General features: G+C 41.5%; 1 pseudogene; it reads right to left on the minus strand.

Moving 5' to 3' along the window:
* Positions 1–11,649: 11,649 nt before the first annotated feature.
* On the minus strand, positions 11,650–13,352 carry LOC108996765 (annotated as a pseudogene).
* Between the last annotated feature and the right edge of the window lie 744 nt (positions 13,353–14,096).

Raw genomic sequence — 14,096 nt, forward strand, 5'->3', positions numbered from 1 at the left:
CTATATACTATATTATATAATATATAAAATAGTATATTATAATATATAATACTATAGTGATAATATATTGTAGTATATTATAATATATATTATAATTGTATTATAGACTATAGTGATATATTATATTATATACTATACCACTATATTATATTTATAATATATAGTAATATAGTATTAGTATAACTATTAATACAATAGATTATAGTGATATAAAATTTTAAAATTAAATATTATATTAATTAGTAATTCATCATATAATACAAAACTATTTTATATATAATTATATATTATATATAAAAATTATATACAATATAAAAAATTATAATTTATATATGAACTGGTACTATTCGGTTCGGTCCGATCCAGGTTTAGAAAAAGAAAAATCAAAACCAAATTGATTTTGACCGGTTTTAAGAAAAATAAAATCGATACCGTACCGAACCAAATTCTGTACCGGACGAAACTACTGGTTTGGCCGGTCTGGTACGATTTACCGATTCACCGATTTTTTTTACACCCATAGATGCAAGGAAAGTTTGAGTGGGGGTGACTGAACTCCAAGGACTAAACGACATTTTGCACCTTTTCCCCCACCCTTCCTTGGGCCTAATCGCTTAAGAGCATTCCCATTGAGCTCTTCATAACCTATTTTTCTTATAATTTGAGAAAAAATTTAAGAAGTGCTCTAAAAAGCTCCCCCATCCAGATCTCTATTTCAAGGAAAATATTTAAGAAATAAATAGTGATTTTTTAAAATATGAAAAATTACTATTCTTCCAATCATCTATACTTTCTTTCATACTTAAAATTTGTTATAGTTTTTAATAATAATTTTAAAAATAATTTAAATAACTATGAAAATATAAAAAAATATGAATTTTAAAAATATTAAAAATAATTTAAATTTTTATTTAAAATATTCTTTAGATAAATAGTACAAAATATAAGAAAAAATATGAGTAGTTTAATTTGTTAATGGAAGTGTGAGAAAAAATTAATAAAAAAAATAGAGAAATGTTATTTTAATAAAATAGAGAACGGATAGAAATGAGATGTAGAAAGCTTTTGAAAGATAAGTAAAATTTAAGAAAATTTTTTAAAAAATATACTTTTTAATTAGATTATAGGAAATTATATTGAAACAAACGGGAATGCTCTAAACAGGAGTTGACTTCAAAGGGCGAGGCCTCATGTGCTGGTTGCTACAATCCGAGAAGCACCTTGGGGTTAGGCAGTTCAGAACCGGCGACGACGGTGGCTAGCCAGAGCCTCCACGAGCTTCCACGCTGTAACTTCGGTTGGACTTTTGGTCCAGCGTTAGGGAGGCCACAAGGACGCACGGCGGGGCTACTGTACTGCTTGCTCTGTTTCCAGTGGCGATGGCGTCTGCGTCAGCTTAAGGTTGGTGGTCTGAACGGTGAAAGTTTTGCTGTGTTTTAGTGTATTGAAACAATGGCAAACGCACATGGCTTATTGGCTGTTCCTATGGTGGAGTTAGGGTTGTTTCTTTGGTGGAGAGGGGGGGCTTCGGTGGTTGGCAGCACGTCGTGTCGTAGGGGTGGTGGCAGTGGGAACGGTGCGCAGCGTCGGTTGTTTGTGGGGGAAGAGGCTCACGGTGTGGAGGCCGTTGCTCGGTCTTCGTTTCTCACAGTGCCGCATAGTGGGGCTTCCTCTGGTGGTTATTCCTAGCTTGGCCGTACGAAAGTTGGTGCTGTACTGCCTCAGTTGGACTTCTGGTTGGCAACATGAAGCGGCTGGAGGGCGGCCTGCTGTACGTGGGGAGTGGCTTGGTAGACCTGGCTGGCCGTGTATCATGGTGAGGGAGAGGAGGTCTGCGGCCGAGAGGAAATCTTTTGTGAAGGCTGTGTGTGTGGTGCGGCAACCCTAGGCTCAAGATTGAAGATGAGTGCTTACGAGCATGAGGTAGGGCTTTATTTACAAACGGGTTGCTCAATTATTTTTTTTCATGGGTCTTGGGTTGGGTCCATTTCATGTGCCAAGTATTCAATAAACTCCAATGGCCTCGGCTCAAGTCCAAAATTCATCCGATAAATAATTATGCAATTTCCAAAAAAGACTCTTGGACAGAATACCAACATTAAAATGCGGCCCACTTGATTCATAAATTTTAAATGGGCTTTAACTCGATTTTTAAGCCCAATGAAAAATTCTAAATCCACCATAAGAATTTTGGACCCATGTCCTAATTAAAATTACTTTTTAAATCTTAAATGGGCTTAAGCCTTGGGCCACTCGAACAGTTTTGGTCCTTAAGACTTCTTAAAAGCATTTAGCCTGTGGGCTTAACCAAAGTTATCCCGGAAATCTCACTTGAGGTTTCTCTAGGATATTTGCCCATTAAATGTAATCTAGGCCCAATACAATATATTCATTTTTCATCTCTAATGCGTTCGGGTCGGGTCGTTACAATTTGACAGTAATAACATCACAGATTATAAAAAACACATTGAATTGTAGATGATACATAGATAAGTTTGTTTGAAATGAGGTACGTCTTTGCTTCACAATCTACATAGTCACGAAACCACGTCATCCCATCCCATCCCATCTATGAATAGTAATCCTTAACAAAATGCAGTGAATACAATATATTAAGAAAGCATAACATTTATTAAGTAGTGGCATCCAGATAGTTGTAACTATCGTTATAAACCAACAAAACAAGCGATCCACAAATTTCAAGACTTTTGACGGCCAGAACCTTCGGGCCATTCCGTATTGCCCCTCTAAAAACAAGCCCAAAGCCTCCTTTACCGAGCACTTCCTTGAAATCATCAGATTCTTTGTTTTCAGGATAACAAGTGTGCAACACTCGGCCCAGCATGAAGCCCGCCTTTTAATTTCTATTTTTTGATAAATATGTATAAAAAGTCCACTTGAAATTTAAAGAGTAATTTAGAATAGGTTATAGGCCCAAAAATTTATTTTAGCAGAGTATAGATTTTATTGGAATTGATAATTAGGATAAAAGATTTTAATGGACCGAGTGGAAATTTGCCCAAAAACTTAATGGGACAAGTTGTATTATTTTAAGAATTTGAGTAGAGGCCCATTAGTGTATTGACAAAATACTCGAACCATAAGAAAAATTACGGACAAGCAAAAGAGATTTTTGAACTATTATAATCGGCCTGGCCAATCCACTGGTTAATTCCATACGTTATCCAAGATGTGGGCTCAAATACTTTGAAATGGGTCCAAAAACTCAAGCTCAAAGACTTTGCATGGCCCGACCCCTAGCTCACTTCAGCGGTCTCCACTTGGACCGCCTGCGTCTTCTGCCGGCTAAGGGGTGGTCCTTGATCACCACGGTTGAACCTCGTGGCCGGACCATGCACCCAATGCAAGTTTTTTGCACTGGACTCCTCAGCCAGCTCTCGGCTAACTGCCATGAGCCGCTAGCGCCCGCCGGCGGCACCTTCTGAAGGCAACATGGGGGTCCCCGATCACCATGGGCAAAAAACTTCTCGCCCAACAACTCGACCAGTATCATGGCCCTCCACGGCCATGCACGCTCCTCGGCCATTACTCATGGGCCATGCACTCTTCGGCAAGCCATTCCTCATCCACTCGGGGCGAGGTTCTACGAATTAACAACCGGTGTTTATGCCTGTGCTGTGCATGATGCATGAGATGGACAACAAGGAACTACCCAATAATCGACTTGCCCATAGTACACGACTCGAGAGAAAATGAATGGATCGGAAAGACAAACGACTTCCTCAGCAGTAAGCTGACTCAAAAAAAAAAAGGGAAGAGGAGCAAGGGGAGAAGAAACAACAACCAGTTGTTGGCAATTTCAGTCAAGCAAAAATTGACTTCTTCAACTAAAACTCCCCAGTTTTTCTTTCTCAAAATTTATGTGAATTTTATCTATGATAACAAAAGTGATTCCTATAGCACGGAACACTGGCCGCCCAGCCCAACTCGGGTAGCCCTCGTACATCCAAGATTGTGAATTAATTTCTCGGAATTAACATGCACGCGGGCACCTCGGGAATCACCTAAAGTGGATACCTTCAGGAACGAGTTTACGGGCTCAGCAACTGCCTAAAGTTAATCCAGGGGGTCGACGAGGTCCCTGACCATTTTGCATGGGTGACCATGTACAAACTCCCACACTAATAGTAAACTGGGAACGTTAATAGCGGCTCGCTTTGGAAGGGAAAAATCTCCCCAACACCGTTGAAAACAAAAATGTCGAATGAATATACGCTTTTCAACAATGACAGACGAATCCAGTCTTATGAACTGCTCGATTTCCATCGTATCAAAGAGGCGGGTCTAGTCCTTCGATTGCCTAGTTGGCCACCATTTTGATAACAAGTTAATAGAAGGGAAAGGTCAGGGACTGCCCTGCCTCCCAAGTGCTCGAGTAGGAGGGCAAGTCACTAAATTGTCCAACCACCCTCGTGCGCATATTACATGGTCGAGTTCATCTCCCGCCACGTCTGAGCTCCGTGCTCACATCTTATGCGGTCGAGTACAACTCGCGCCTAACTCCACACCCAAAAATCTTTGTCACTTAATGCAAGTCAAACAGATAACTAGTAATTCGCTCCCGAAGTTTACTTCTCTACGGGATTCGAGGGATCATTTCGACTGCATATTTTATATTTAAAGATTCTCAAGGTCTTTTTTAGAACAAATGACCCTTAAGAATCACGTGTCACTGGAAGGGATAAAACATACACAGCCCAAAGTTAGCCTATTAAGTTCAGCCCAAGGGGAGAGGTCCCACCACTAGAAGATAAAGGAAGAGAGAGGAAGGGGAGACAAGGGAAATGAGGGTGTTGAGATAAGAGGAAAACGAAAGAAAACGGAAAGGAAAGGAAGATGTCAGACACGCAATGTAATACCCTGCTCCTTCTTACGTACGGTTCTTCCTTTTTATGTACGCTCCTTCTGACGTATGTTTCGTCTTTATGACGTAAGTGAATCCCGAAGGCAGAGATTATGTGACCATCTGCCTTTCTCAATAGCGACTGCGAGCCACGTTATAAGTGTCAAACCATGATGGCGCGTCTCGAAAGATATTGTGTGACTTCTAGGGCACGGCCAGTGTTTTAAATATGCTGTAAATATTTATAAGTAGTATTTCCAGTGTTATTGAATTAAGATTTGATCTTAAATACGACAATCATAATATTCTTGAAGAGCTCCAAAAATATTATAATTGCCAGAAATTATTTTAATATTATTATTAAAATGATTTCAATTATTTAAGATATTATGAGATTTAAATTATGTTGAGAACTTTTATTAATTAAATGGTTTAATCCTTTTAAATACGTTAAGTGAGACTTCATCATTTTATTAATGATGAAGAATATTATTTTATAAACTAAAGTTAGTTTAAAATAATATTCTACCTTAATTCCTCTAAGCACTTTTAATTAAGTTAATGTTTTACGCATTTTCAAATCAGTGTTTTAATCTCTCATCATTAGATCATTACGTAGATCCCCAGAAGAAGGGACTGGGTTATAAACCCATACCCCCTCTCTTTCTCCCTCATTTCCCGTAGCCCCCCCTCTCCTTCGGCGTACGAGATACGTAGTGTGCCTCCCTTCACGCCAAAGCTTCCAACGCACAGCCCGGCGCCGCCAGCTCTCACCGCCGGCACCATTGGCCTCCTCTCCCTCCTGCGAGTCCATCCATGCCAGCCCCTCTCTCCCACACTCTCTCTTCCTCTCCGTTGGAAGTGCAAGGCCCGAATGGGTTTGCTATCCTTAGCGCCGCCCAATGGCTCCACCGCTCCCACGACGACCTCCCCTCCCACCGGCCATCATCCTCCACCGAAGCCAGCCCCTGTTACGCAGCCCTCCTCTCCTTCCACGGCAAGTACCCGAAATGGGTCTCTAACCCATTTCCTCACCGTGCGCCGCTGTACACGGCCACCCATGACCACCGAACGACGCCATGAACCTCCTCTCCCCTTCCCCGAGCTCCTCCGCATGACCCATGGCCAAAGCCCCCTCCTCCATCTCACGGGTTGCACGCCGTGCACCACCGTGCACCGCCACCCATGGCGGGTAACCACTGTCATCAGGTTCTCAGGCCGCCACCAAGCCAACCCAACCTCCCACGGCCCCGATCTACCACCCACGCACGCACACTCTCTCTCACTCTCCCACGGCCTTTCCTCCACTTCATGGCCTTGAACCGCCGCCGTGAGCCACCGTGGCGCCACCTCGACGCCACCACGAGATCCACCGCACCTCCCTTAGCCGAGCCCTAGGTCTAAGCCACCACTTTATGTGGTGGGTAACCACTGTGCGTGATTGACCGCCACTGCATACGGCTAGATTCGCCGTGTTATGCCCCTTACCGCCATCACAAGGCCATCACGAGCCCTTCCAAGACCACACCTAGTTATCCAAACGCCTAAACAGTTAACGTACGTGGGTTAGCCGCTACGTACGACACTGTCGACATCATCGACTGTGAGGATCAACGAGCAACGCACGGGTTATCCCGTCGATGGTATAACCCTCTATCCCTCGTTAATTATGTTGGATATTGATTAGTTGACTAGGTTGTGGACTGTGCTGTTGGTATTCATGGAGTTGTGGTATTGTGATGTGGTGCTGTGTATTGAAGTGTTGGGCATTCTGTGTAATGAAGTGTTGGGCTTGTCTGTGTTGTATGGAGGTGTATGGTGCCGTGTAGTGTGCTGTGAAGTGTTGGGCGTATTGTGAAGTGTTGTGGATTGTGCTGTGTAATGCAGTTGTGGGGTTTGTGCTGTAATTATGGTGCGGTTGTGCTGTGCAGTGTAGTTGTGGGGCATGTGTTGTATGGATGGCGTGGCATTGTGTGGGATGGGAAGAGTACACGCTGGGTGTACTTTGTGTGTGGCGTAATGTGAGACAAGGAGAGTATATGTAAAATATACCCTCCTGGTGTATTGTGGAACGGGATAAGTACAAGTGGAGTGTACTCTGCGGTGTAGTACGTGTATGAAGGGAGTGTACGTGGAATGTACTCCATGTGATGGAGTGACGCACCATACGGTAGGTTTGCCGTAGTAGGTGATGTGCCATAACGTGCATGGAGTATACGCGGAGTGTATTCCATGTAGTGGAGTGACGCATCATATGGTGGGTATGCCATAGTGATGATGTGGCGTAGCGTCTGTGAATGGAGTACATGTGGAGTGTACTCTATGTGGTGGACGATGCACCGTATGGCGTGTATGCCATAGTGGTGATGTGGCGTAATGTACATGGAGTATATGTAGAATGTATTCCATGTAGTGGAGTGACGCACCATACGGTGGGTATGCCGTAGTGGTGATGTGGCGTAACGTGCATGGAGTATACGCGGAGTGTATTCCATGTAGTGGAGTGACGCATCATATGGCGAGTATGCCATAGTGATGATGTGGCGTAGCATCTGTGAAGGGAGTACATGTGGAATGTACTCCGTATGATGGTGGGATGCACCATATGGCGGATATGCCATAATGGTGATATGACGTGATGTGTATGAAGGGAGTACATGTGGAATGTACTCCGTATGGCGGATTGATGTAGCATATAGCCGCATGCCATAATGGTGATGTGTATGTGGAATGGGACGAGTACACGATGAGTGTACTCTGGGTGGTGAAGTGATGTACCATATGGCGGGTACGCCATAGTGATGATGTGGTGTAGCATGTGAGAAGAGAGTACGCATGGGATGTACTCCATGAGGTGCAGCGATATGCCGTGTGACATGTCGCTGTGATAAGGATGGTTGTGTGATTGATGGGCGTGGAACGTGATGAGTAGTGTCGGGAATTGTGGAACAGTATCCCGGAGTAATTAAGGTGTAGTCTGTAGTCTAAGGTGACAAGTGTCACCGTGTTGGACTTACGGCTGGGAATAAAGATGAAGTAGCATAATAAGTGTAAGAGTACGCAGCGGAACCATGACTGGGCAACGTCACCTCGTGACGTGGTTACTGACAGCCGTACTTGCCATGTGGTGAAGTGATAGGGTATGAATGGCGTAATGGGAACGTGACAAGATGTCACGATGTGTCGGGAGTACGTAAGGAATCGTACTCATGATGAGTTAGGAATTTATGTTGCAGAATGTTGGGTAACGCGACAAGGTCATGGCGTAGCTTGAGAATAGTCTCGAGTTATATGACATGACATGAGACATGGTTTTGATTGGAGTCTTGTCGTGTTAAGTGTTGGGATGAACTGTCAAAGGGACGGGTAGCATGAGGAGTCATGCTAGCCGGGTTAAGAGAAGGTTGGTATCGGAGTATGGTCCTTGTCCCTCGAAGCTGGTGATCAACGTGTTATATATGTTGATCTTAGGTGATAAGGGGTAGAGTACATGTGTAATCTGGTTAGACACATGTGCCAGACGGATTCACCATATGTAATGGATAATCTGTCATTAGCACAGTTACACGGTGCTTAAGCCTCAGAGTTGGCTTAGAGCTGTGTGGCTTGTCTGGATGGGAATGAGGATTAGTATGGGTTAAGATGCATGCAGAAAGTGACAAGTGTACCGTCCAAGGAAGGGATGTGTGACTTAGTTGATCTGAGTCATGCGTCGGAATGAGATTAATGAGAAGAATGAGACAGAGGCCTCAGTGTCTTAATCGTAAGGTGAATCATGAGTTCACTTTAGTGGATGAGCACTCGAGGCGAGACATGAGTTGGAAGATGGGGTAACCGTAATGGGTCCCCGAAGGTTTTAATTTAGTAAGGAACACGTAAGAACACGGGATAGAAGGAGAGTGTTCCAAGTGAAGTGTAGCTTGTGCTTTCTAAGTTTAAGTTGCTTATGCATTAGATAGAAAATGACGTTAAGGTTATGTGTATGCATGTAGGTTGCCATCTGACAAGCATGAATGGACTGCATGACATGCAAGTAGCATGCAGTCCAGGTAAGTGTTACGTTCATACTCTTATAGAGTTTTCAAAGATACAAGAAACGCTTTTCCTTTAAGATGCTTACGAAAAAAACGACAGACGCTTTAAGGAAGAAAATGCTAAGTGTTCAAATGTATAAGTATGTACAGTTCCTCCTTGGCAGCCCCTTTTTACGCAGCCAAAGTATTAATTGTACGCATGTGAATGGATGACTATACGTTGTATCTATTGTATGTATTTTCTATAAAAATCCATAAATTGATGAAGATCCATGAAAGGCATGACAACGGATGCTTTTATGGATCCTACAAATCGACGCTCTCATGTGCGCCACGAGGTGACGCTCGTGGATGCCATGAGAGACGACGTTCAAGGTGACGCTTATGGGATGCCATGAAAGCCGACGTTTAAGCCCATGTATGTTCTCAAATGAAGTTTTCAAGAACGAACTGCTAAAGAAAAGATAGAACTGAAATGAACTGAAAGACGAAAAGACCATTTTCGGGCTTACGCCCCAAACGATATTTTCTCATGAAAAGAAATGTTTTCTCATGAAAAGAAAGGACTGTTAAATGAAAGAAAGAACTGAATGAAAGCTCCAACTCTTTCGAGCTGACATGAACGAACGAATGAACGAATGAAAAGCAAAGAAAGAAATGAAAGAATGAATGTATGAAGATACGTAACGGCCACTTGAATGAATGAAAATGGTACCAATGAATGGGCAGATTGCAATGCCGGGTAAGTAGTACTAGAAGTGCACCCAGTGCTGCCCCCTATGAAAGGGATTCCCAACCCGTGGCCACGGGCGGAATCCGGGTCCAAAGGAACACCACTAACCCCAAACGCACGGGGTGTAACAGTGTGTACTAGCCTATGAAAGTGATAGGAACGAATGGATTTATGCATGTATGTATGAACGCACGAATGCACGAATCTTTAGGAAATGAAGGCACTGACGGGGGACACGTTTTAAAGAAAGGAAAGTCTTTTGAAAGAAAAGCCCTGTCCAGTGACATTTTCAAAAGAACGCACGTAAACATGTACAAACTCTTGAAGAAATGAAGGCACTGACGGGAGAAACATTTTACAAAAAGGAAGCCCATGTTTACAAGTGAAAAATCCCGTCCAGTGATGTTTTCAAACGAACGCACATATGACACGTATGCACGCACGTAATAGTATGTACGAGTGATGAACGCATGAATGAAAACCTATATTGTTATATTTTTAACGGTATGAAGTATGCTTATGAGTCTTCGACTCATTTTAGTTTTTATGCATGTCCCTTCCCCTCACAGGAACTGCATGATCAGGACGGACACGGCCCTTGGGGAAGAGCACGAAAGTCTAGGCACGAATTCTAAACGTACTAGAGGCCTTTTTATTTCAAGATTTATGTTTTCCGCTGTAAACCACTTTCATTGTCAAAGCACATTTTAATTTATAAACGTGGAGTCTTGCACCCTGGGTATGCAAGTGAAAAGTTTTAAATCGGACGGTAATTCCTGTCATTCTTTTCTAAAAATATTTATAAAAAGTCCCACCATAAGGACGGACATTACACACAAGGGAATGCGACCAATCCTTACCACTCTCTAGGGGCAATTGAAAAGATGGGGCCTATAAAAGGAAACGGCCAGGCTATTTCAAGGGGACTTTTTCGACTTTGACTTCTTTTTCAAATTCGTCAACCTTAGGAGTGGAGCTCCAGCGATGAGATTTCCACCAAAAAAATATAGCTCTAATCTCCATTGTATAGAGAGTATGAAAGATCATGAGTGATTGTAAATAAGCATATTATAGTGGATTATCCCCTCCTCAAAAATCCCAGTAGATGTAGGCAATATGCCGAACCACGTAAACGGTAAATTACCATTTATAAATCCATTCGAATAAAAATAGACCAATTTGAATAAAAAATAACCAATTCGAACGATAAACGAGAAATACATTCGAACAAAAAAATATTTATTCGAATAATGTTAATTTTCAAAATACTGTTCGAACGGACAAAATTTCACAAAATAAAATGTCTGTTTGAACTGACATAATTTCTATTTGAACAAAAGTCATTTGAACAAAAATTATGGGTACGAACACTCTATTCGTTCGAACATGATCAAATATGGTTATTTGTTCGAATCAAAAGTTTAATTTGTTCGAATGGATGGGTCGGTTCGAACTGACAAATATTCCATTCGAACAGTGTTTTGAGATGAAATTGATTCATCTAAAACACAACTCTCGTTTGAACAATTTCGACTGGTTCCGCCAAATTTCATCCCAAGAATTGGTTTTTTGATACAAAAATTGAATTTTGTCTCCAAAGACCTTTTGAGACGGTCTGTTGTAGTGAGGATGCCTGATTGGCAATTACTTTTTGGTTCTAGAGAGAAATATACAATAGCACACACTTTAGCTAGGAAGGCTTTGAGTTCTATAGAAAAACCAATTTGGATAGAAGAGATGCCAGAATTTATTGTAAATTATCTGGTTAGAGACAGAAATTGTAATTCTTAACTTCTATCAATGAAATATTGAGGTTTTCTTTCAAAAAAAAAAAAGAAAAGAAAAAGAAATTGCCTGTCATAAAAACTTGAATGCAACAAAAAGACTTTAAAGGAGCTGCAATTAGTTGGGTTAACTCTGAAATCTTAAAAACTCAAACTCTTTATTACTTCTGTTTTTATTCATTGCTGCAATAGTTATCATATAAATTAAGAGACTTCACTAATTCTCTATTAATTTCATGCTGGCTGGGCCTCTATAATAGATAGAAAAGCAGGAATCTTGATGATCTTATGGTGGGGAAAGCCTCCTTCTTCGAGCAAATTCTTCCAATCCAGCTCTGTCCTCTCCTTTCCACTCGGGGCTACTGTCATCATTATCAAATCGAATACTAAGCCTGTCTCATCAAATGGTCCATTTCCGTTGGGATCCAGAACATGTTCCACAATAATAATCTTCCCAGTCTTCTTTGGTATTGCCTTTACACAGTTTTTTAAGATCTTGATGCAATCTTCATCGCTAAAACCGTGCAGTACTCTCTACATGAAGAAAAGAAAAAAGTCAAATGGGTCGACGTTGCGTGTATGTAGCCTGCATGTATGGGTGTATATATAATGGTATAAATCAAAGCTACTGATACAAGCATCGACATGGAAACTCATGGCAAATTAATCATTTAGTGTTAATACAATAAGGCCGCAAGCATGTATTTATATTCAAATTATTATTTTTCACTCCGTTTTTAAAATATAAATATTAATTTCATGCTACATATATATAGGATAATTTATTTAAGAACGAAAATTAAAAATCGTCTATATTTTTTCTTAAAACTACAAGAGGATTTGTATATGAATTAACAATTTGGTTCCCACAAAAATAAGTAAAATCTCTAGCTAGATTTTCATTTTTCAGGGTCCTAGTGGAACAATAGAGATTTTTCTTTTTATGAATACAGCCTTTAAAATCGAGTCGAACTTCTGAGGTTAAAATATAGATATGACACGATATTTTGGCTTACATCTAATCAAACAAATGGTTGAATTGTCATGTTAAGCTAGCAAATGAACGAAGGAGACTAATATTTGTGGATGTACTCAAACATTCATAAATTGATCTGAAACTGACGATTGGATCGATTTATTACTACCTTTAATAGAATTGCATCAGCATTAGGAATGGCCTCAAACATGTTACCCTCAACATGGGAGACCCCTTGGTGCATTGGTGCCGTTCTGATAACATGAGGCAGATTGAAGTTGATGGCTTTGATGTGTGGATGTGCTGTCACAATCTTAGCCACCATCTCACCAGTACCACCTCCCACATCCACCAACGAGCCATTAATGGAACCGAACCCATCTGTATCCCCATAAGATGGGCTCTGCCACGAGCTTGGCCGTGCAAGCCATTGCATCGTTGAACATTTTATTGAATTTAGGGTTGTTGTGCGCAAAGTCTATGACCTCACAACCATGGACCTTGCTGAAAGCTGTGCCACCTTCCTTGACACATTGGCTAAGGGAAAACCATGAAGTCATTAGCCCTGAATGGCTTTGCATCAATATGAATGGAACCAGGCTAAATTCAGAGCCTTGCATGAGCCATCTTGACGTGTGAGCTGTCAACCCATAGAGAGTGATCTCCCCAGAGTCTGATGGCTGATGATGAGTGGTGAAGATATCTTTGCGCACTAGCAATCTCATGACGCGTGCGAGGTTGTGGATGTTTAGAGAGGGAGAGTCTATACCAGCAGCTATTTGGGATAGAGTGATTGGGCCACCATGGGAGTGTATGATGTCAACAATGCCGAGCTCCAAGGCACATCTCAGTGCCATGGAGTCCGTAAAGGCAAATATGTTTCCCCAAAGCTTTGCTTGGCCTTGTATCATTGCCTCCAAAGTTGTGAGTTCCATTTTCTCACTCTCTCTTATGGAGTAATACTCGTGCGCTTTCAATTGTAATATAAAGAGAGAGTAGAGTTTGGTAGCTACATGCCCCTGCCTATGGGGAGGGTATAAGGATTACACAAGTGATTTGGTGAAAATGCTCTATTATATTTAGCATTACAACTTGTCTTAATATAATACATGATTGGCTATTTAAGGAATATACAACCATAAACAAGAATACAACTATTTATGGAATATATAGCCAGAAATAGAGTTGTTATACAGAGATATTGACAGAGAGGAAAATCACGGATGAGCATGATTTATGTGGATTCCCTTATAGCGGGAAGGTCGAACTCTCGGCCAAACCGGTGCATGGATCCTTGGGAGCTATCTTAAACCCCATAAATCCTTCTAATTGATAAAATAGATCATTAGAAATATCATCAAGGACTATCTTCATTTAATCAAGATGTATAGTCTATGTCCATGCCTACAAGGTAGAACACCGGCCGCCTAGCCCAACTAGGGCAACCCTCGGACATCTAAGATTGTGAATTAATTTCTTGGAATTAACATGCACGCGGGCACCTTAGGAATTGCCTAAAGTGGATACCTTTAGGAACGAGTCGACGGGCTCAGCAACCACCTAAAGTTGATCCAGGGGGTCGATGTGCACCCTAACCTGTAACACCCAACTCCGTCCTTCTTATGTATGCTTCTTCCTTCTTACGTACGCTCCTCTCTTTCTGACGTACGTTCTTTCTTTCTTACCTAAGATTCATTCTTTCTGA

The sequence above is a fragment of the Juglans regia genome, chromosome 1 (genome assembly GCF_001411555.2).
Source record: "Juglans regia cultivar Chandler chromosome 1, Walnut 2.0, whole genome shotgun sequence".
Lineage (NCBI taxonomy): Eukaryota > Viridiplantae > Streptophyta > Magnoliopsida > Fagales > Juglandaceae > Juglans > Juglans regia.